The sequence below is a fragment of the Ursus americanus genome, chromosome 22 (genome assembly GCF_024610735.1).
Source record: "Ursus americanus isolate L20-20 chromosome 22, mUrsAme1.1.p, whole genome shotgun sequence".
Taxonomy (NCBI): Eukaryota; Metazoa; Chordata; class Mammalia; order Carnivora; family Ursidae; genus Ursus; species Ursus americanus.
The window spans coordinates 36,890,559-36,911,201 of record NC_142148.1 but is presented as its reverse complement, the minus strand read 5'-3'; the positions used below and the strand labels follow the sequence as shown (position 1 = coordinate 36,911,201).

Sequence of the window (20,643 nt, the reverse complement as noted above, 5' to 3'; positions counted from 1 at the left end):
TTAACGACTGAGCCACCCAGGCGCCCCTCTCATTGGGTAGTTGTAACGGATGCTGTCAATGCTCCATCGTCATCATCCATAGTACGTACTCTAGGTTCTGGCTTCTTTTGCTCAACATTGCATTTGGACTGACTTCCAACTATCAGTTCCTGCATTTCTTGTTCTGAAAATTTTCTTTGACTTCTAGAGCTTTCTTTGAAACACATGCAACTATAGAGAATTAATGTCTTCTAGGACCAGTCCTCACCTAATGACAGACAAGAATGGGTGTATGAACACCCCAGCAACCTTGCCCATCAGCCATCCCCTCCTTCTCTCCCTCTTTACTCCTCTACTGGTGTTTTCCAGAATTGCCTCCCAGCATTTAAATCTTTATTTTCAGGATGTGCTTCCAGGGGAACCCAAAGTAAGACAGTAGCAGTCTTAAGGTTTGCATGGAATTAATCTCAGTTTCTGTTCCAAAGGTAGCCTCTGCAAGGAAAAAGAAAATGAGCATGATCTCCCAGCCCCCATCCTCAGCAATTAATTTAGGGGTGGGCAGTAACCAAGATCTACATAAAGCAACATATGACTTCCATGATTTGTTTAGGTCTTGTCCCGTCAGCAGGGCATGGATTCTGACCTGTCCATTTCTGTGTCTGTAGTTCTTACAGCAGGCCCTCTGTCAATGCTGGGCCCTAATTCAGGCTAATGTAATAATGACCAATAGATCTACATTAGTACCCTTCTCAGGAAGAATTATACCTTAAAAGAAGGAGAAATGATTTCCCCATGGAGTGTATATCCCTACCCACGGGATCCTGGCAATGTAGCAGGTGACTAGAGAAACTGATTTGAATAAGAAAGCCTATTCTCTCAACAGCAGAGATTAGTTTTGTTGAATTATGTACTTATGTAGTTTACATGAATGAAATCATACAGGGCATATACTTTGTTCAGGCTTCTTTGGCTCAACATGATGCTTGAGAGCATTCATAGTATGGTCAGTAGCAATGATTTATACAGTTTCCTTGTTGTATAGTAGCCCATCGCATGAGTATGCACAATGCATCTCTCCACCCTACATTTTGGGAGCATTTGTGTATTTTCCAGTTTGGAGTTATTATGAACAGAGCTTATGAACATTCTAGTACATGTCCTTTGGTGCTCATGCCGATGCCATTTTCTTGAGTATCTCCCCAGGAGTGGAATTGCTTCATCGTAGCATATACTATACACATGTTCTGTTTTAGCAGACGTCCCTGATGGCTTTCCAAATTTCCCATAAGAGGGTCTGACAAACCAAGGGTTGCCTTGCCCAGTGAAATCAGATGGGCTGGAGCTAGTTCTAGCCACCTACTTCAGCCAGAGATCTCGCCACAGTCCCCAAGCAGTTGCTTCACTCACTGTCGATACTTTCTTGACTCCTGCTTCTGGGTTTTCTTTCTCCTTCATTTGTGACCAAAGAAACAACACAAATGAATATAAGGGCCCCACAACTACTCATTTCGAGGATTCTAGAACCTGGCTAACCTATTTCTTTGGTTTGAGTTTCACGGGGAAGCAGACCCTGAGATGAGGATGGGGGTGCAGATATTTCATTTGGGGCATGATCATAAGAAACAAAGTCGAGGACCAGGGAAGGGAGACAGGGAAAGAAAAGAGGTCAATGAAGTATGATAGTAAGGACGGGCATCTGGAGCTTAGTTGTACCCAGGAACTCGGGGAGCCAGTGTGGAACACACCTCAGAGTTCTGCCACTTGTGTGCAGAAGGGCAGTCCTCATTCATTGCTTGAGGACTGCTGGGGGTAGGCAGTGTTCACTCCCCAGGACTTCTGGCCTGCTCTACTTGCATGCAAGGTGGTCTCTGGAGATCTGAGAATTTCTCAGGCAAACAGAAGCAGATGCTGGCAGTTGGAAGCCAAATGCTAGAATCATAAGACAAGGGCATCACAAGTGAGGCACCAACAGGGGCTGCCACCTCGCTATATTCACATTTACTCCCAGGTCTCCAGTCCCTAAAAATCCTATGCACTAGAACCCTAGTTCCTACAGCCTCAACACATAGAGCTGTTAGTGTGTTGTTTTTCATTCATGAACATGAAGTCTCTACTCCCATTTAAGAAGGTCCATCCACTCTCTTCCACCACCATCCTCTTCCCAAGTATGTCCAGATAACTGCACATTAATGGCAGGCCTCTCTGTATTACAAACCAGTCTCTGCACTGAGAGCCTTTCACTGCTTGTGTCTTTCCCATCCAGGTACAGAAAAATTTCCTTCACTTCTGGGCAAACACGTTTAGAAGATTTTTAATAATGCATTTGCCAAGATAGATTCATCTTCTCCTTGCATGTTCTGTGATTTGCAATCAGGTAGAACAATTAAATTGTTTCGCACCCCCCTAAACTGCAGTAAGAGCTGACTGGAGATGGAAAATCTGCGTGGCAATGAAGTAGAAATCTTTCTTCTTTTTATTGCTCTTCAATTTTCAATTTATATTCCAAGGTGATTTTATTTAAAAAGAATTCTTAGATTCCTAAAAGAGATTAGGATCTGTGTGAATAAGATACCTATGCATTTATCAGATTTTGCATTAATATCATATAGACTGCAGTGCCAAAAGAAGTGGAAAACAATCCCTTTCACAAAGGGATTTTTGCAGAAGGAGGGAAAATCCAACTTTTCATTTAGGAAAGAGCAAATTCTCAGCCATCCTCAGACTTAAGTGTGAGTCCCCCAATTACGATAATTTGTGGAGGGATACAGTCAGTGCCAGATCGCTTTCCATTTCCATCAAAACAGCCAAGGTCTAAAAACAGAACCTCAAAAAATAGCTAAAAGCAATTAGAAAAAGAGTATTGGCCACAATTCCCATGCCAGCTGATTTTTAAAAAACTCATTTGAAATTGACAAAGGATTAAAAGATATAAAAACAAACCAAAGCAACAACCAAAGAAACCTTGTGTAAATTCCATATGGCTAATATGGCTAACATGTGCGATGGGAGATTTTGATCTGGAAGCACTAACTTCCTGACTGGAGAAAATCGAATTGAACCTCACAAAGATTCACTGCCAGTTAGTGCTAGGCGTTTGCGTGCACACGTTTTATTCTATGCATGGACACTGATTAGCAAGTATCACACTGTTGCTCCTAGAGGAAGGATGGGGGTAAGTTCCCACATGCCTCTGATCACAACAAATTGGTCAATCCAAATGCCATTCGTGTTATATAGGTTGGTTTGCCAATATTTTTGTAAAACAAGCCAGTCTCATCACTGTTGAAAACACTCTTCCACTTAATCCTTTCCTTGTATAACACGGAGAGAAAATTAAAAACAAATTCTTTCATAGCTTCTTGATCTGCAGAACCTGCAAATTTAACATCTTTCGGGCCATACTGCTTTTTGAAACATGCAACCAGCCCTCCCTGGATGAGAAGGGTGTGACATTTTCCTGACCCTAGATAACATGACCATGAGTTTCTTCAGCCTCACAGTGCTGCTGTCCAGTAAACGTTTTTTATTAGTTGTCATCTCACACATCCACAAGTTTAGCCAACTTTCCACCTTGTCCATAGCACTAGGGATGATATTCTAGAACCTTGTGGAGTGGCCTCCCATACAGATTAGTAAATTTTCTCTCTCTTTTTTTCATGGAAGTACCATGCTATTGATTGATGAGCATTGAACTCACAGCCAACTGCACTATAACTCCTACCCGAACAAAGCTTCTCCCACACACGGACTTTCTCTAGGAAGCACGTCGTAGCCTTCCTGCGCTTGGAAACACTAGACTGCATGTGAGTACTATGTTGGGGACTGATTTAAACTGCAAAATCACCAACAAAAAGCACAAAATGTGAAACATGTGGCCCTAAGTAGACCATGGAAGGGACACTTGTTTACAGAATGAGAGCTGAGACAAAGCAGAGCCCTGTCTGCATTAAACTCAGATGGAACTGTGCATGTCCAGTGGCTCAAATTTTTCACCACTCTGTGCATGTCTCTTAGTGACTGTGGAAGTTCTGGGGTATGTATTTTGGAGTTACAAGTAAATTTTAGTGAAGAGGTGAATTTGCAAATATGGAATCTATGAATAATGAAAGTTGACCGTGTATTCTTGTTACTTCATGCTTCATATGTCAGCTCTGGATAATTCAAATAGAATTTTCATTAGTACATTTTATGCTTTCACAGGGCAAGGATGATATATTTTGGAACATACATATATACATTTTTGGGATCTTCCCCCTTCCCCTAGTTTTCTCCATGCTGGAATTCTCTCACCTTCTCTGATTTATAGAAAAGGTTTTTATTCTAATCCTTAAGTGCTATGTCCTAAGTGATCTCTTGGGAATATATCAACACGTTTTGAATCCTGCTTCTGGCATATTTTTAGTTATGTGACCTTTGGCAAATTACTTAGCCTCAGGGAAATTTATTTATTTACTTATGCTAAATTGATATAATAATACTTTCCCCCTAACTCCACTATAAGAATTAAATATGAAATATAAAATACTTGCATATTATTCATTAGATGACACTTCCCTTTCTATGCCCTGATTTGAATGGAGAAACATATAAAATAGTGGTTAAAGACTGGATTTGAAGTCATTTGCCTTGTTCAAATTCCAGCTCCACCAGTTACCTACTGTGAAAATGTGGAAACAAGTGTAGAGTTGAAGCCTCCTCCAGCCTGGGTCCCTGAGTGCCCACGTGGAACAAAACCCCCACTGACCCTCACCAAGACAGGAGTGTGGAAGGAACCCACGCTATGCCCTGGAAATACCACATGGCTTAAATGTGCAATGGCAGACTTATACCTCAGAATAAATTCAGAGATTTAGGGACAAATTTATTTCTGTAGTGTAACCAACTGTAGCCTGATAAATGCTCACAGGCCCACAGATCTGTGACTTTCCTTGGGGGCAAACTATTACTATAATTATACAGTTAAGTATATGGATGGTGAGTTTATGAGATCTTAGAAAAAAATACGTTGATCTCAAAAGACCCAGGTGTGATTCTTTTATGTGTGTATCTGTGTTTGGGATAGGGGTGTGGTGCATGCCAAAGAGGGGGTACCCAAAGAAGAATTAAAGCTTTAGTAGAATCTCAAATCATTATTAAAATTATACCATGTAGTTATATAAGGGAAAATGGAAAGGGTTGGGTGATAGAACATTCTAGGTAGGGGAAATTGCATGTAGAAATGTCCAGAAGTGCAAGGAAGCAGGTACTGGCAAGGGCTAGAGCTCCCTGTCTTTACTAGAAAGTTATTGAAGACTTTAGAGTAGGGGAATGATAGGAGCTGAACAAGGCTCCAGATAGATTACTCATCAGCACTGATCACTGATTGAAATAGAGGGTTGCTGTAAACAAGGAGAGCAGTGGGAGACTCTCTTCTCATTTTATCTCCATGCAGAGTCAAAGTGTCTACCCCAGAATGAGGGAAGAGATGGCTCTCAGAGGCACTGAAAAAAGAAGGCATTATATATGGTGAGCGTATCCTGTCAGCTATAACCATAATGACGCTGCGAAACAGCAATAACAAAACAAGCCATCAAAACCTCAGTAGCTTAGAGACACGACATTTTCTCACTCATGAAGCTGCTAGTTAGCTGAAGTTTGGCTGATCTTTGCTGGATTCAGCAGGTCTTGGCTCCAGGCTCCAGGCCAAGCTCTAGCCAATTCCACTTGTCTCATTCTGATGCCTAGGGGCAGTGGCTACCCAGAATACATTCTTTTCATAGCAATAGTACAAGTGCAAGAGGTTAAACCCAACTACGAGCATATGGTAAACCTTTGCTCGCATCACAACTACTGACATCCCACTGGACAAAGCAATCCACACGAACAGACTGAAAGTCAAGGGGTAAGTATAGTAGTTGGGATTCTCCAGAACTAGTAGAGTATTTACTTACTTATTATAAGGAATTGGCGCACATGATTATAAAGGCTGACCCTTCCCAAATTCTGCAATCAGCAAGCTGGAGACCCACGGGAGCTGATGGTATAGTTTTACTCCAGAAGCCAGTAGGCTCAAGACCCAGAAAAAGCTGATGTTCCAGTCCAAGTTTGAGGGCAAGAAAGAACTGACGTCCCAATTCAATTTAGGCAGTGGAAGAAGTTCCCTCTTCTTTACAGAAGGGTTGGCCTTTATGTTCTATTCAGGCTTTTAATTGATAGGATGAAATCCATCCATATCTGGAAGGCAATCTGCTTTACTCAATCTACTGATTTAAATGGTAATCTCGTCCAAAATACCCTCACAGACACACCAGAATAATATTTGATCAAATATCTGGGCACACTGTGGCCCAGTCAAGTTGACAAAATTACCCACCACGGTGAGGAAGTACACTGCCGATGGTGAGGGCACGTGGGGTGTAACATTAAGATCAACTGTCGACTCTGCGGCAGTGGGCTTAAGAGAGAGTGAAATCAAATGCACCCCAAGATTTTGAACCCGATTACCTGGAAAACTGCCCATCTTCTGTTTCATTATTTGGCCAGAGAGTGTGTAAAGATCATTCATCCAAGTCCTGTTGTAGCTGGAGAATAGATGGGTCCGAACGCATTTCCTGCCAATGCGAAAAGATATATGAGCTTCAGGAAGTGTCTTCAGACCTTCTCAAACCTTCTCATTCTTCGTTTAGCTGCCTCCCTTTGAAGACTGTCATTGTCTCATCTGCTAGCTTTACACTTACCTTACAAGCTATGAGCCTACTGGCAAATTATCAACCTCAATGGATCAGTTTCTTGACCTGTAAAATGGGAATAATGATTCTACCTACTTCATATTAAAATAGGTAATATAGATAAAATACTTAGGGCATTATTGGGCCCTGAGGAAGTGCTTCACACACATTATCTGTTTTATTATTAACTCACTTAGTTCTCACCACACCTCTATCATGTAGACATATTTTATAATCCCCATATTATAGGTGAAGAACCCAAAACAAAGTAAATAACTTTTCCAGGATTATACAACTAGTGAGAGAAGTCTAAATCCATCTGACCACCACCTCCACACCCAACTTCTTCTCAAAGAATAATTGTTTTTATCATCCAATGGAACTAAGTCCAGACCATTCTCTGTGTATTTATATTCATATTCATAAAGGTATAATATTGGCGCATATATGTGTACAGGTTTTCTTTTTAAAAACGCTATCATACTATATCCATATATTGTTTTACTACTTGTTTTATTCAACTTAACACTATATTTTGGAAGTCTTCTGGTATCACCAGCATAAATCCATCTTATATAAAGTGGCAAATAATTCAAGAACCTAAATATACCGTATGGTCTAGCCCTTTCACTATTGGCAAACACGAAGTTCCCTTCCAATTCCCTGCTATGACAAGCAATGCTGTACTGGCCACCCTAGTACAATCCTCCTGGTGTGCGTGGATGAGCGTTTCTCTAGGCAAGATATTGAGAAATATACTTGCTGGGCCATAGGATGTGTGCGATTACAATTTTAGCAGATATCAGCAAGCTGCTCTCCAGCGGAGCTGTATCAGTTCACATTCCCATCGGCCATGAGAGAGGTTGTTTCCCTGGCATTAGGAATGCAGCAAATGTAAGGGTTCAAATGGCAAGGTCTGGTGGGGAGAGGAAAGTCCTCCAGAGCCACAGGAGACTCAAGGCAAGCGTCTGCTCCTCTAGTGTTTTCACTGGGCCTCCTGGATTCATTTTAATTTCCAATTCCCAAGTATTTCTGGGGGGGAAAATGACACAAAAGAGATTCTTTTCTTTTATAAGGGGCAGAACATTTTCTCCCCATTTTTCTGTGCTCAGGAGGCTCCTAAAATCTCACTTCTTTTTTAGGAAATAGACTGGGATCTTTTGCTTAGAGCAGAGAGAACAGTATTTTGCTCCCATCACCTATCTAGCCTGGTATGCCCAGCTGGCATTCTTGTAAAACCCTTCCTAGGAGCCACACCCTGTCCTGACTCTCGGTTATAGTTAGATGTACAACTCCATACAATGAATTTCCGTTCACTAAGGAAGTCTGAGTGACTCAAGAACATAAAAAGCTCTAGAAAAAGAGTCTTCCCCAATGGCCAAAGCAAGCAAACAATTGTTCATGAGGCACTTTCCTTATGGCAATTGATAGCAGTCTTTGTAGCTATCTATGGTAGTCAGCAGACAATTAGGAAAATGCTGTTCTTCTGACAATTTAGAAAGTTCAGTCTTTGGAAACTGGACAGCAAAGCTTGGTTCTAACCTAGTAACCAAAGCTATATAATTAATTAGTTCTTGCAGGTTTCAGGCAGAATATGGCGTTGCTGTGTTACAGTAATAATCCCGGTTGTCGCTGAGTTATCAGCAAACTGCAGCTCCTCTCTCAGGGGAACAAACCCTGTAATTTAACAAATCACTGTATTTTGGGTTTTGACATTGCACATGCTTTTCAATTTCCATCTGTTCCTTTGGTTCATTAGTATTTTATTGTTGCTACAGTCAGAAACATTTTAATAGTTTTCTCCCTCTAAAATAACACACCATCAACTATCTTCTGTCATCCCTTTGGACACCTAAAAATGGCATGTCCATTCCAATTTTAAATTGCTTTTAGGAAGCATTATTTTGGGCATTTTCCCAAAAGTCCAAGATGGCTCCCTTTGGCTACCAACTAGAATAATTGCTTTGTGTATGAAAACAAATACTCAAAGTCTACTTCAAACGCAGATTTTTTAGAATACGAACAGAATAATATCCTTTTATATCCTTGAACTGTATCTTTAGTAGATCAGAACAAGTTTAAAAAACTTAGTGTGTGTACCTACAAGTGCATATCCACACAATTTTCATATACGTGCCCCATGCTTTCCCCCAAACAATATACACAGACACACACAAACATCGAATATGTACAGCCGTCCACACTCCATGTACACACACCCAGTCTTCTCAGCACAAATCACACACGTACCGTGCACTAACACACATACTTCAGTGCACAGACACAATCACATACACACTACACACATACAACCTCAGATACACACAACATACACACACTGTATTCACACACATCCCACTCTCCCTCAAACACATATACATGAATACACACTTTCCATATATACACATGCTGTGCACATACACACACATTCACATAGACACATGATCCACAGGTGCACAACCACAAACACACACACGTATATGACCACCCTGTGGCATGAGGATGAACAAAAATATTAACCCACCAAAAAGAGCAGTGAAAAAAATTATAAACAAACACAAGTAAAAGTGTACACTAAGAATATATACTGGGAAATATTTTGGAATGAAATTTCAGATTATTTATTTATTTAAGACATTTTAATAACTTCCAGAAAGTCAGAGTTTTGGAGCCAAATGGTGGTTTTCCTTTGTTGGTCATGTCCTATCTGTGCACACGCAGACCAATTTCTCTTCAATTGATATGAAAGGTCAAGGCCAAAGTTTCAAGAATAAAATTGGAGTATCACACACACACACACACACACACACACACACACACACACATTTGTAATATCCATGGAGGTGGAGGACAGTATTGGTTCCAGAATGTATTGGAGATATACCATGTATTATGAAAAGAAAGAGATTTTTTTAAAATGATGTTTTATTATATTATGTTATTCACCATACAGTACATCCCCGGTTTCCGATATAAAGTTCGATGACTCATTAGTTGCATATAACACCCAGTGCACCATGCAATACGTGCCCTCCTTACTACCCATCACCGGTCTATCCCGTTCCCCCACCTGCCTCCCTTCTGAGATCTTTTTGACCATCATTGCGGAAGATGAGACAGCCCTGCTTGAAAATGCCCTTGAGAATGGACAGCCCTATCACTCTTGGACTCCCCTTTTTTCTGTGGTATTTTTGAGCTGTGCTTGATCTCCAGCCTCTCGGAGACTGAGTACTTGGATGGACCAGCACTGCCTGGAATGCTGCTCACTGGGAGACAAAGCGCCCTCTCTACTAGGAGTGGCCAGTAGGTCCCTCTGGAGTATGGAGATCAGCTCAGCACCTGTGAAAGCTCGGAGCAGTATCAATGCACTCTAAGAGAGACCCTTCTCAGCAAGACTAGGTGTCCCCTCGGGATCCACAGCCGTACTCTCACGTCCTGTTATGTAACTGTATTTCCCCCAGTGCTACTTTAAGAAAAAGTTCTAAGCGCACTGCAGAGTGCTGTCAGAACTGTAAGGGTGAAGGTCACATGCAGAGGAGGCTTGAACTTAGCGACATCAGTTGTCTTTGAAGGGAAATCAATTCATGGAAAATACTGCACTGAGAACCCTACTAGACTAACTTTGCTGTTCACCTTAGTCTCTGTCTCCTCCTTTCCCCCTTCCATCCCTACCCGCCTTTGTGCCCTTCCTTCCTTCCTCTTTTTCTCTTTACTGTTCCCCTTTTCTCTCTCTCTACTCTTTAACCTTTTTAAATTAAGATCACAGAAAGCTATGGCATTGTGCTCCAAGAGGAAGAGCTTCTACTTAAGTATAATCCACATCAGAAGATGTCCAGTTGTTTAAAGCAGGATTGTGCTCCAAAATTTCTTATAAAATTTATTTGATCAACCAACGGACATTGAGTATTGACTTTTGAGTATCTCTCCCAGTTCTTCTCCAACAGAAAACCATCTTTAGTAACTAGTCTGTTACTCTCTGGAGCCACTGATGGCCAGGTGAAATTAGTTTAGATGTGGGCATTTAAGCTATAGAAGCTTTACCTTTTTCATCTGAAGGGTCACTAGAAATTTATCTCACACCTACTGATTTAATCCTCCCACAACGGTTTCCAAACCTAACTCCTTAATGGAGGTGTTTCCCCTCTTCAGACCTCTATGATATTCCTTTCCTCTAATAAATATTTTAAATAAAGTCTAAATTCTTCACCAAGTTAACACTCAAAGATGCTCTTTGCAGTCTGGCTCAAATTGTCCATTGGTTCACTTTAAACTCTAAAATTTGGTCACAAGTTTCCAAATCTTAGCTCCTGCTTTCCTTTGGGCTTCATGTATTAGAAGCTCATTCATTCTTGAAGTTTACAAAGCCTTTCCATGTGTCTGAGGCAGAATTAATTGTTCTTTCTTCTGGAATCCATCGCACATGGCTTGTGCTTCCCCTCAGCCCTGCACCACAGTTAAGAGTCTGCTGTCCTCTCTTTTGAGGACTGGCACTGTCACCTTGGTATAACCCACAGCTCCTAGCAATTTGCCTGACACAAAGTAGAACCTTAGTAAATGATAATAGAAATATTAACTTGAAAAACATCAAAGCTATGTGGCTATCTGCTGTTGCTGTCTAGCACTCATTCCTGCTCCTTCAAGTAAAAGCATCTGGATTTTTCCTTTAGAACTTATAGCTTCCTAAGTCAAAGATCATGGTGACCGACCTCACTCCATTGGCCAAAGGTGTGCATGTGACCTGACCTGGCCAATCAGATTCAAAGTGATTGCTCCAGAGAGAGATACACAACCCAAATGGGTTTGCTAAAGTGAACCCCAGTTGCTTTATTTATTTATTTTTGCTTAAATAATTGGGAAAGGAGTTTGTTCCTTTGCTACTAGAGTGAAACTCAGGGTGCAAACTTGCACTACTATGGCCACACTGAGTATTACCTCTTGAAAGAGTTTGCATTCAAATGATGCCATGGAGAGGAAAGAGCCAAGAGAGAGGGAGGGATGGATTCTCCATGACAGATTTTGATTTTGACCTGAAGATATGTGTCCATGGATATTTGATGATACAACCCAATATGAACTATTTTTTTGCTTTAATCAGTTCAATTTTTTGTTCTTTTTTGTTCTTATTCTTTTTCATCCATTCGTTCATTATTTTTTCCCTGACTTCTGTATTAAAAAGATTCCCATGAGAGCTATTACACGGAATAATAGAAATAAGCAGGCGTCTGTCCCCCAAGGTCAAAAGATCAAATACAAAAAGTTTGTTTTTTGCAACTGTCATGTTTCTAAAGATATTTTCCTGGATCCCAGTAACCCTAGGTAGCCTAGAACACTGCTTCTTAGTCTTAACTATACATATGAATCCTTTGGACACCTTGTAAAAATGCAGATTCTGACCCAGCAGGTCTGGAGTGGACCTGAGATCCTGCATTTCTAATAAGCTCTCAGGGACTGTGATTCTGCTGGTCAATGGACCACATTTTGGGTAGCAAGAACCTCGAGTCAAAGGTCATCATTAGTGCCTAGACCCTCCCACCCAAAAGAAATTACCTTTTAGCATGCCACTTAAAGTGGTAATGGTTGAATATGCCCCCATTTTTCAGATAACTTCCTTACTTTTAAACTGACTTTTGGAAGAAAAACAAGTGGAGTCAAAAGCAGGATTATTAACGGCGGTGGGGGTGCTGGGCAGGGGAATGAGTGAGCTCTGTGTGAAGACAGAGCAAAGGCAGGTGGAGTAACTCGCTAAGAATGCCACAGACACACAACGTATGTCTTGAAATCCTCTCTTCCCCTATGCTTGAATCACGAATTTGTCTTATTGGAACCATTTCGCGCAACATAGCCCATCTCTGCTGGGACCCGGCAAAATTTATGTCCCATGCTTTCTTCTGGGGCCCACCCTGCTGCCCAACAGAATGACTATCCCACCTGGGCTGTGATCTCATTTATTTCCTTCCCTCTGTGCCAGATTCCCATGTCCGGGTGCCGGGAACTGGAGCAGCACCATTGCTCACCCGTATCTGAAGTCGGCTGCTTCCTGGCAACGCCGTGCGGCTCAGGACAAGCTTTCCGTGTTATCCTGCCTGATGGTGCAGTGACTTGGTTTCGCTGTAACTGAAACATACGCCTGTGAGTTCCGTTATGTTTGGGGATTATTCATAACCACACACAAGTATTGAAGCAGGCATGAGCGTCTCATCTCCCGGTAAACATGTCACTTTCAAATCCAGAGTCTGCGCCCACATATTCATAAGCCCTGCTCATCAGAATCACTTTTAGTGTTAGGACTGGGCAGACCTCCCGCCTCCTAACACATCCCCTCTGAATCTCTGTTTTCTTTCTCCTCATCAAGAATTACTCAAGCAGAGGTGGCATTACTTGGTCCCAAGAGCATCTGTTATCAGCAGAGGTAACCGTGAGATGCCTAATCCTCCTTGAACCCCTTCTCTGGGTCTTGAGTGAAGGCTGGGAGATAAGGACTGGAAGCTTATTGTTTGTGCTTAAGCAAGCGCGACTTCAGACTTCAGAAGCACTGGATTCAGTGTCCCGTAACTTGAGAAAGACACCGTTTGGTTACTTCATTGCTTCTGAAAAATAATGTGATGACAAGGGTGTCAGAGCTAAAGGCAAGGACAGGAGAGAATAATTAGAAAAATCTGTGAGACCAAGTTTGTTTTTCTGTTATCAGTGTTGGGAGAGAGAGAGAGCTCGAACTTAGAATCTGGAAAAAAATGTGATATTCAGAATAATACTTGGCATAGACAGGCCCTATATGAGTCACCGTGAAAGCTGAACGAGCAGCTTTATGGAACGAACAAAGCTGGCTTTGCGTCAAGACAGACTTCTTCCTGTCTCTCAGCAGGCTTCTGGAGGCTTCTCCTGCTAGCTGATGGATATACAGCTCAGGGGAGGCAAACTGATTCTTTCACTAGATTAAAGAAAAATCCAACCAGTAACCTAAATATTATGTAAAATGACTGTACACGTTGTACTCTGTATACAAACGTAAGTTAAGTTTGATTAATTGGCGCTCCCATCAATTACTTATGTTCTAAAAATGGAAGACAAGGGATGCATAGCAGTGCCAGGGAATGGGGGAGACAAAATGGCCTTTCTTCCAAATTACTTTGGTTTCGTTCCAGAGCTAATGCCCTTAATTCAGCCCCTTATGAGTGGAAAATCACTCTTTATGTGTTTGTTATGAAGTTTCTTTCACAGTACGTAAATGGAGGTGTTATTGGCGGAGGGTCCCTACTGATACCAAATAGATGGCGGGAAGAACGGAAAACCAAGGTTTGTTTCTTCAGGGTTTTGAGATTACCCAGGGGGCTTTGCTGCTGCCAGGCAAATAGCTCCATAGACATTATTAGAGGAGTGGAAGGCACATTTGTGAGAAATGTCAAAGTGATAACCAAGGAAAGGGGAACAGAGTGTGTCACTCTTTGTGTTGAGGACGTTCCCAGCAGTACATATACCGTTACTGTTATGAGAAGACTCCAAGATTTTACCAAGAGGTTACTATTTATCAATAAATTAAAAGGGAAGTCGGTTGTGCACACCTTCCATGTTCTCATGGTGATTAGCTTGGACTGGGTCCCTCTACCAAGAAAAATGTCACTGCTCTTAAGAGAGACGGGGCCAGTTGCGGTGGGAGTGGGGCCACAAAGAGGTGCGTATATCGTCCAGTCATTTACTCATGGTCCTCCCACAGGGCCTGGCTGGCCTGAAAGACTGCCCCCATCACTGGAAGGCATCGTTCGAGGTCCTGAATCTGAGGCCGGCAGTCCTGACATCTATTCCCAGCTCAGCAAGCGAATCTGGCTCTCCGAATTTCTGAGCTCAGGTTCCTGAATGGTAACATGAGAGGCGGTACCACTCCTGAGACTTGGTATTCTACGACACTGTGATTCTCTCCTCTCCCTTATCTAGACTCTCTGGACATCCTGCCTATAGCCGGATTCTGTCCACCATCTCCACAGCTAGCAGCTGGTCCAGCTTTCGCATTCATTTCTCACTTGAATTATCTCAGCAGCTTCTGAAGTGACCCATCTGCCTTCTCTTCTGCCCCTGACAGTCTGTTCTCCACCCAGCAGACTGGATCGTCGTATTGAAATCCCACCCTACTGCTCCTCCACCTTTTCTCCCTGTCCTTAAAATGCCCCTAGAGCCCAAGGGCCTGATCTGGGTTCGTCTCTCTTACCCCATCTCCTACCATCTCCCATCTAATTATTTCCATGCTGCCACATAGAAATAGCCGGTCTCTTCCCCATTGCCCCTCACCCCACCTCTAAACTTCAGCCCTTCCCCTTGCTGGGGTGTTCTTCTCACTCCCTCCCACCCCCACCATACCCCAGATACAAGCATGACTGCCTCTGTCACCTCCTTCAATCCCTACTCAGATGCTATCTCCTTGATGAGGCCTTCCCTGCCCATTCATTTCCAAGTGCCTCAGTCTCACAGCACTTGCTAATCTCCTTATTCTGCCCTTTACTTCCCATAACTCCAAACTTCTAGCATATAACACAATTCACATATCAGTTATGTATTTTCTTTCTCCTTTGCCAGAATGAAGGTTCCATGTGGGCGAGGACCTTGGCCTATACACATATGTTTTTACTGTCGTATCTCCAGTGCCTTAAAGAGTTCCTGGTTCAGAGAGGTGCTCCATAAAAACTTGTTGAATGAAGTTATTTTTTCTTTCTTGTCATGCTTTTCTATGGGCGTGATGTTAATAACGGACAGCAGTGAAAGTCCGGGAAGAGAGAATGCCTCCATATTGGAAGGCCGACAGCACGCAGAAGACTGCATAACTATCCTCAGGTGGAGAAGAGATTGATAATTTGGTATCTGCATCTTGCAGTTGGACACGCGTGCTGTCCGTGTTCTTCCTCATGCCCGATGTTTGCTGCCACTCCTGTTTCAGCACCTCGATCTCTGCCTGAAAGCTTTCTCTGTCCATAGAAGCACGTGCAGGACCCATGTCCAGCATGGGTTCACAGAACCGGGGAACTACTGCCCCTCGGGGTGTCCTCAAATGATGAGCCAAGGAAGTGGATGGCTACATATGCCGCTTGGGTGGAACCGTTCCAGCCATGTCTCCCTATGTCCCAGAGGGTTCAAGCCCCCATTGCCCAAGGGGTAACCTGCTCATAAATGTATGCTATACCGACTCCCATCCCTTTCCTGACTTACTTCCCCACTCCCCTCCTCTCTCAGGGATCTCCCTCTGATCTCCTCCTGAATAAACTGCATTCTTATCACACAGACTGCTTCTAGGGCAACCCAAATGCTCAGAAACATGTAACAAAGTCCCTCCCCATCCCTCGTGCGTAGTTCAAGGCCTCTGTGTGTCAAGATCCCATTTCCCATGCAAGTGAAGCATTGGCTAAGGATGTGGACCAGGTCCTCCCTAAAGCTCCTTCCTACTGCATCACCCAAGATTCCAGCTTGTGACAGGCAGGCTGATGTGAAAAGAATGGTTAGGGCCCCAGACTCTGGAGCCAGCCTGCCCAGGTTCAAGTCCCTGCCTCTGACCTTCCCGCTGCATGATTTTGGGCACAGAGTTATACCTTTCTCCTCCCGGTTTCCTCTGCTGTAAGAGAGGAGCATGCTAGTAGTGCCGTCCTCTGAGGGTCCCAGAAGGATTAAACACATGCACATTTGCAAAGCCCTCTGACCGGTACTTGGCCCAGAGAAGGCACTATGTGATGTTACATCATGACTTCCCCCCACCTGCCGACAAAGAAACCAGGGCTGACCAAGGTCATACAACTGAGATACTCCGGAACTGGAAAACACCATTTGGGACCTAAGCACAGTGTGACTTTGTTACACTTCACTCAATTAGGAGAAAAAACCCAGAATTCAAGTACTCGTGTTTTCTTGAGACATATTCTCATAATGAAAATTGGAAGTTTGTGGGTATTCCTTTTTTTTTTTTTTTTTGTATAATTACTACCAGCTAATTAGTGGAAAGACATAAGCAAGTAAATATGTGCTACGGATTAATTTGAAACAATATTAGCTTTATGTATTTGAGTTGCTCCACACACTTCATAGAAGAACGTCTGGTGGGTAAATACTTCACTTGGATAATAAATCAATCTCTCTCTCTCTCCCCAGTACTATAATCATCCAGTATATGGAAAGGTTTTTGTGTGAAGGAAAGCAATGGGCTCTGCTAATTCTCCATGGAGCACTGCAGGAAAAGATTTAGGTTAAAATTTGCTGGAAGGAATTCCATTCACATGTAGGGCAGAGATTTTCTGATTAATGTGGAGAGTCAGAGCTGAAGTTGGCCCTCTGTGGGATTTGAGTGACATTTGGAAAACCTCTTTGTCCAAGAACGTCTTCCCTACCGGCTTATATTGGTGCCTGAAGTCCTACTATTGGAGATTTATTCCTTCGGTGAGTTTAGTTCAAACAATTCATTGAATATTGTTCATGAAACAGTGACTGGGTTCTATGCCAGGTAAGAGTTGGCTGTTTCTGAGACCCCCCACAAAACGCAAATATCTCTGAGCAGGTGACACATTATGTTATTGTCAACAATTAACACTTCAGTGGGAATTAGCTTGACAGATCCTTTTTCAACTATGACAGCTGCTTGAGAACAACACTCCCAAGGGAATAAGACATACATTTTAGTTATGGATAGGGGGATGGTGGAGAGAGGGGCCAGGGTAGAGGACATGGCTGTAAGGGAGAGTATGAAACATTTGCTGGGCATGAGTCGTGGACCAGGCACTTTGCCGGCTCGTTTCCAGCCATTGTGAGGGGAGTTGGTCAGCCACTGTGATGGGTTCCCATGACAAATCTGAAGGTACAATGGGGCAGGGAAAGAGAGGAGCATTGTACAGACCCACTCTGCCTCACTCTGTGGTGTTCTAGGGCCTCTGGTTGACCCATAATGGAAAAGAATCAATACTTATCTCTCCTGGCTCACTTCTGAGATAGGAGAATAACCCAGATTATAGCAAGGCAGAAATTCTGCTATCGCCACATAGAATTCTTAACCAATGTGAATGGAAATTATTCATAGAAATGAAGAAGCTGCAATGAATGTTCATGGTTGCCAAATTTCTTTCTAGCATAAAACATAAGTCCCATGACCCTGGTAGTTTTATAAATATATGCTTGGTTGAGGAGGACATATAGTCGAATGAAGGTTTATAACCCTTACTTAACATACAGTGACCTGCTTAGAAGAACAAATTGGCATTGAAGCTAAATACTAACAAATTTGGCAGAAACAAGAGAATTTCTGTCTTCTTCCACATGCACCTTTATACTTCTTCCTTCCCCGTTTTGTGACCGTTCGTTCATTCGCAGGTATTATTGAACATTTGGTATGTGCCACTTAGCTTGCACAACTCTTAAGCACCGCATGCCTTTAGCATCTGTTCAACGTGCTATTAGATAAAGCGTCTGTTTTTCTTTTGTTCAAAAAAATAAAGTTTCTCTTCTGATAAAACACTGATCTGAACCTTGACCAAATACTTAGACAACTCGTCTCTAATAGATAGAAGGAAACATAAACATCATTTCAAACAATATTTAAGTCATATCAACTAAGGTCAAACTATTATCTCCAATTAAACTTTTAATCTTCTCCTAGTTTATTGCACTCATGTTATTGCTACAAAGTCCGTGAACGATTTCTACAATAGGTCCCGGTCTTGTTGCCCTTACCATTTTTTTTTTTTTTTTTTTTTTTTTTAGCAAGCCACATCCTGCCAAGAGTCAGAGCTGTGGTCTGCCACTTAGTAGCAATACAGCTTTGGCCAAATTATGTGACCTTTTTGATCTCTGTTTCTTCCTCTGCAAAATGATGATGATGATACATGCCATGCTAGCTTGCTCTGAGAAATACACAAGTTAAGTCAAATGATGTATAGACGGTGACTGGCACAGCTCTGGCTGGACACAGGAGCCAGGCTCAGCAAGCCATGATTATAATCCTGCTGTAAATTTCCTCGGAGCTTTACATTCTGCTCACTCCCTCCACCAAGCCCTGGGGCCAGTCCCGATGCCTCAGCTAACCATTTGTCTGACATCATCTCTTGCTGCTGTGCATGAAGTCTACATGCAACTGTTTTACTCGAAGTTCCCTGAGTCCTTCTCCTCAGTTTTGGGTTTCCAATTCAGAAGACAAAAACTGAAGAAAGCTCTCTTTACCATTTTACCATGGCAACCAGCTGTTTCTAGAGAAGCCTTATTCCCTTTCCTGGTATCAGTAGAAAATCGGTGGTTTACAACCTTTTCCCTCCCCCTGCCCCCAACCCCACTCCCCTAGCTGGGTTAGTTTTAGCATTTGGCAGAATCTTCTCTACTTTTACAAGGAATAAATAGCTTTTAGACCATAACCCCATTTATATTTTAATGTATTCCTGATCTCTGCCTCCCTGTCCATAAAAGAAAAATAAGAAAAAATACATAAAGGCTTTGCAGCTGACCAGTCTGTTTAAAGAAGCCCATTGTAAATTTCCTCTCACAGTGAACTTTCTCCCCAGCTTCAATTCAGACACTGCACAGATCCCTGACCTGCACAGTGCTGTCCCGTGTGCTGTCACACAGAACCCCATGCTTAGAAAGACTCCATGCTTGATTTAATGTTCTGCTATCGCTCTCTTGAGGTTCTTCATAATTTTTGAATAAGCATCCCCACGTTTTCATTTTGCACTAAGTCCACAAATTATGCAGCCAGTCTTGCTCCCAGAGCTCTTCTTGCCTTGGGCACCACCTTCGGTCTCCGCCCCACCACCTGCCACCTCTACGAGCGCCCCTAGCACCGCTGTGACTGTGACGCTGGGCGCCCTGCCAAGGCAATGCCAGGATCAGACTCAAATACGCTTTTATTAGAAATTCCAGTTGGAAGAAAACAGGAGGGACCCCAGTGGTTACTCTGTGCCCTTCATGTTTACACTGTTTTCATCTCTCCTACACCTTGTAAAATGAAAATGGGGATAAGCAATAAATTCCCAAAGTATGTTTGTTCACCCCAGCTCTCCAGTTGTGGTTGATTTCGCAATACAGTGCTGCTTTCGGTAGACTTCCTTATTAAAAAGGAACTTGTGAGATGGACACCTGTGTTTAGTAAACGAATAGAAATTATTGTCCCTTGGAGCTGCAAATGCCTCTAGTTTTAAGTATGACATTTGTTATAAAACAAGCACAATGTTTCATCTGCCCGCTGCGTGATAAAAGCACATTATTTCCGTCTCACTGGGTAGCACTCCCCGATTAGAAGCCTGATGTGTAATAATTCAGGTTATCCTGAGCTCAATGCATTCTGAGATCCTTTATCAAGAATACTCACCAATTTTGAAAAAGGGAAATGCGACAACTGGCTGAGTTACTGAACTGGAAATAAAGACATTAAAGTTTAAGACTTAAGGAATCAGAAACTCGGAGCGGGGTTAACATCTGCTATTAAATATCATGGGCATTTGATTCATCAACAAAAAGCTCAGAGACTAGCATCTATGCGAACATGCAGAGGATAAGTCTCATGTATTACGGGAGACGGGCAAAGGTCGAGGATGCCGGTAGGGGAGCTTTGGGGTCGCAGGGAGGAGCAATCAGCCACATCCCTACAAATGGGATCCATGTTTCCTTTAAATTATCTTTTGGTGCAAAAAGGGAAAAAAGGAGGTAATGCTGCTGTGATTCCACATAAATCCTTGGCGAACCCTGTTACCTGGCTCTCTATGGAGCAGAATTGTCTCTGGCTTATCATTTCCTAATTATTGGGAATTATATCATTTCCAGTCGAGTGTTGGCATTGATTGCATTTTATTACGTTTTAATCCTCTGACTAGAAAGCCAGATGTGGTTGGCGTGGGTGGTTCTCTTCAAACCCACTTGCACCGGAGGTTTTTTAAATGACACATTTGATCAGGTGGCTTAGCTGTTGGAACCTTATTGCTCCTTGAATCAGTCCAGAATCCTCCCCCTG

At 42.6% G+C, this 20,643-nt stretch overlaps 1 long non-coding RNA gene across 10 annotated transcripts in view; it reads right to left on the bottom strand.

Annotated features, from left to right (window-relative positions):
• Positions 1-1,263: 1,263 nt before the first annotated feature.
• Positions 1,264-20,643, bottom strand: part of LOC123799865 (uncharacterized) — a 503,415-nt gene continuing 484,035 nt past the window's right edge. For 9 of the 10 annotated variants that reach the window (XR_015720954.1, XR_015720958.1, XR_015720962.1 and 6 more), the window contains 2 exons: positions 12,701-12,800; positions 1,264-6,569 (listed from right to left, as the gene is read on the bottom strand). This is a non-coding gene — a long non-coding RNA (uncharacterized LOC123799865). The remainder of the gene's footprint in view (positions 6,570-12,700; positions 12,801-20,643) is intronic. The other variant, XR_015720957.1, reaches the window with a different exon arrangement.